Genomic DNA, 4402 nt, shown 5'->3' on the forward strand with positions numbered 1-4402 from the left:
GAACCTTGCTAGAACAACGAAAGAACCTTGCTAGAACAGCGAAAGAACCTTGCTAGAACAACGATAGTACCTTGCTAGAACAACGAAAGATCCTTGCTAGAACAACGAAAATACCCTGCTAGAACAACATAAGTACCTTGCTAGAACAACGAAAGTACCTTGCTAGAACAGCGAAAGAACCTTGCTAGAACAGCGACAGTACCTTGCTAAAACAACGAAAGTACCCTGCTAGAACAACGAAAGTACCCTGCTAGAACAACGAAAGTACCTTGCTAAAACAACTAAAGTACCTTGCCAGAACAAGGAAAGTACCTTGCTAGAACAACGAAACAACCTTGCTAGAACAACGAAAGTACCTTGCTAGAACAACGAAATTACATTGCTAGAACAACGAAAGAACCTTGGTAGAACAACGAAAGTACCTTGCTAGAACAACGAAAGTACCTTGCTAAAACAAGGAAAGTACCTTGCTAGAACAACGAAAGTAAATTGCTAGAACAACGAAGGTACCTTGCTAAAACAACGAAAGTACCTTGCTAGAACAACGAAAGTACCTTGCTAGAACAACGAAAGAACCTTGCTAGAACAACGAAAGAACCTTGCTAGAACAACGAAAGTACCTTGCTAGAACAACGAAAGAACCTTGCTAGAACAACGAAAGAACCTTGCTAGAACAACGAAAGAACCTTGCTAGAACAACGAAAGAACCTTGCTAGAACAACGAAAGAACCTTGCTAGAACAACGAAAGAACCTTGCTAGAACAACGAAAGAACCTTGCTAGAACAACGAAAGAACCTTGCTAGAACAACGAAAGAACCTTGCTAGAACAACGAAAGAACCTTGCTAGAACAAGGAAAGTACCTTGCTAGAACAAAGAAAGTACCTTGCTAGAACAACGAAAGTACCTTGCTAAAACAACGAAAGAACCTTGCTAAAACAACGATAGAACATTGCTAAAACATCGAAAGAACTTTGCTAGAACAGCGAAAGAACCTTTCTAGAACAGCGAAAGAACCTTCCTAGAACTGCGAGAGAATCTTGATAGAACAGAGAAAGAACCTTGCTAGAACAACGAAAGTACCTTGCTAGAACAGCGACAGAACGATTCTAGAACATCGAAAGAACCTTGATAGAACAGCGAAAGAATCTTGCTAGAACAGCGAAAGAACCTTGCTAGAACATCGAAAGAACCTTGCAAGAACAACAAGAGAACCTTGCTAGAACAACGAAAGAACCTTGCAAAAACAGCAAAAGAACCTTGCTAGAACAACGAAGGAAACTTGCTAGAACAACGAAAGAACCTTTCTAGAACAACGAAAGAACCTTGCTAGAACAACAAAAGAACCTTGCTAGAACGCCGAAAGAAACTTGCTAGAACAACGAAAGAACCTTGCTAGAACAACGAAAGAACCTTGCTAGAACAACAAAAGAACCTTGCTAGAACAACAAAAGAACCTTGCTAGAACAACGAAAGTACCTTGCTTGTACAACGAAAGAACCTTGCTAGAACAACGAAAGTACCTTGCTAGAACAGCGAAAGAACCTTGCTAGAACAACGAAAGTACCTTGCTAGAACAACGAAAGTACCTTGCTAAAACAACGAAAGAACCTTGCTAGAACAACGAAAGAACCTTGCTAGAACAACGAAAGTACCTTGCTAGATCAAGGAAAGAACCTTGCTAGAAAAACGAAAGAACCTTGCTAGAACAACGAAAGAACCTTGCTAGAACAACGAAAGAACCTTGCTAGAACAACGAAAGAACCTTGCTAGAACAACAAAAGAACCTTGCTAGAACAAGGAAAGAACCTTGCTAGAAAAACGAAAGAACCTTGCTAGAACAACGAAAGAACCTTGCTAGAACAACGGAAGAACCTTTGCTAGAACAACGGAAGAACCTTTGCTAGAACAACGAATGAACCTTGCTAGAACAACAAAAGAACCTTGCTAGAAGAACGAAGGAACCTTGCTAGAACAACGAAAGAACCTTACTAGAACAAAGAAAGAACCTTGCTAGAACAACGAAAGAACCTTGCTAGAACAACAAAAGAACCTTGCTAGAACAACGAAAGAACCTTTCTAGAAAAACGAAAGAACCTTGCTAGAGCAACAAAAGAACCTTGCTAGGACAACGAAGGAACCTTGCTAGAACAACAAAAGAACCTTGCTAGAACAACGAAAGAACCTTTCTAGAAAAACGAAAGAACCTTGCTAGAACAACGAAAGAACCTTGCTAGAACAACGAAAGAACCTTGCTAGAACAACGTAAGAACCTTGCTAGAACAACGAAAGAACCTTGCTAGATCAATGAGAGAACCTTGCTAGAACAACGATAGTACCTTGCTAGAACAACGAAAGTACGTCGCTAGAACAGCGAAAGAACCTTGCTAGAACAACGAAGGAACCTTGCTAGAACAACAAAAGAACCTTGCTAGAAGAACGAAGGAACCTTGCTAGAACAACGAAAGAACCTTACTAGAACAAAGAAAGAACCTTGCTAGAGCAACAAAAGAACCTTGCTAGAACAACGAAGGAACCTTGCTAGAACAACAAAAGAACCTTGCTAGAACAACGAAAGAACCTTGCTAGAACAACGAAAGAACCTTGCTAGAACAACGAAAGAACCTTGCTAGAACAACGAAAGAACCTTGCTAGAACAACGAAAGAACCTTGCTAGAACAACGAAAGTACCTTGCTTGAACAACGAAAGAACCTTGCTAGAACAACGATAGTACCTTGCTAGAACAACGAAAGTACCTTGCTAGAACAACGAAAGTACGTCACTGGAACAGCGAAAGAACCTTGCTAGAACAGCGAAAGAACCTTACTAGATCAGCGAAAGAATCTTTCTAGAACAGCGATAGAGCCTTGCTAGAACAACGAAAGAACCTTGGTAGAACAGCGAAAGAACCTTGCTAGAACAACGAAAGAACCTTGCAAGAACAGCAAAAGAACCTTGCTAGAACAGCGAAAGAACCTTGCTAGTACAACGAAAGAAGTTGCTAGAACAAAGATACAACCTTGCTAGAACAACAAAAAAACCTTGCTAGAACAACGAAAGTACCTTGCTGGAACAGCGAAAAAACCTTGCTATATCAGCGAAAGTACCTTGCTAGAACAACGAAAGTACCTTGCTAGAACAACGAAAGAACCTTGCTAGAACAACGAAAGAACCCTGCTAGAACAATTAAAGAACCTTGCTAGAACAACGAAAGAATCTTGCTAGAACAACGAAAGAACCTTGCTAGAACAACGAAAGTACCTTGCTAGAACAACGAAAGAACCTTGCTAGAACTACGAAAGAACCTTGCTAGAACAACGAAGGAACCTTGCTAGAACAACGAAAGAACCTTGCTAGAACAACGAAAGAATCTTGCTAGAACAACGAAAGAACCTTGCTAGAACAACGAAAGAACCTTGCTAGAACAACGGAAGAACCTTGCTAGAGCAACGAAAGAACCTTGCTAGAACAACGAAAGAACCTTGCTAGAACAACGAAAGAACCTTGCTAGAACAACGAAAGTACCTTGCTAGAACAACGGAAGTACCTTACTAGAACAACGAAAGTGCCTTGCAAGAACAACGAAAGAACCTTGCTAGAACAACGAAAGAACCTTGCTAGAACAACGAAAGTACCTTGCTAGAACAACGAAAGAACCTTGCTAGAACAACGAAAGAACCATGCTAGAACAACGAAAGAACCTTGCTAGAACAACGAAAGAACCTTGCTAGAACAACGAAAGAACCTTGCTAGAACAACGAAAGAACCTTGCTAGAACAACGAAAAAACCTTGCTAGAACAACGAAAGAACCTTGCTAGAACAACGAAAGCACCTTGCTAGAACAACGAAAGAACCTTGCTAGAACAACGAAAGTACCTTGCTAGAACAACGAAAGCACCTTGCTAGAACAACGAAAGAACCTTCCTAGAATAAGGTAGAACATACATTCATAGTTGATTTATGCACTACTGTATAAGGCCCTTTGTTTCATTTTCGTCTAATAAATTTAATGATTATTTAGCCTCAAAGGCCTTTTCGACCTTTTGTTAGTCCGAAAACCCACGGTTTTAACACCGGTATTTCGCACACCTGTAATGAAGGTTATAAACATTAAAAGTGATGTTGACCTGCAACACTGGTGTGAAAGATTGAACTGTAGTATTGGAAAGGCAAATTTGCTCCGCAACACTGACAGAGAACATTGCAATTCACGAGTGAAATGTTGCGTTGCAAAGGCTGCTGAAGTTGCACTAGTGAAATGCAATAATGAAATTCAATAGTTGAATTTGCAGCTTGATGGCAACATTGTAATGTGATGTTATCTTCGTCTGACCATTGGAATGCAACATCGTAAATCAATATTTACGGGAGGAATAGAAAAAAAATCCGCATTTCTGTGAT

The sequence above is a fragment of the Cherax quadricarinatus genome, chromosome 9, assembly GCF_038502225.1.
Source record: "Cherax quadricarinatus isolate ZL_2023a chromosome 9, ASM3850222v1, whole genome shotgun sequence".
NCBI classification, from domain to species: domain Eukaryota; kingdom Metazoa; phylum Arthropoda; class Malacostraca; order Decapoda; family Parastacidae; genus Cherax; species Cherax quadricarinatus.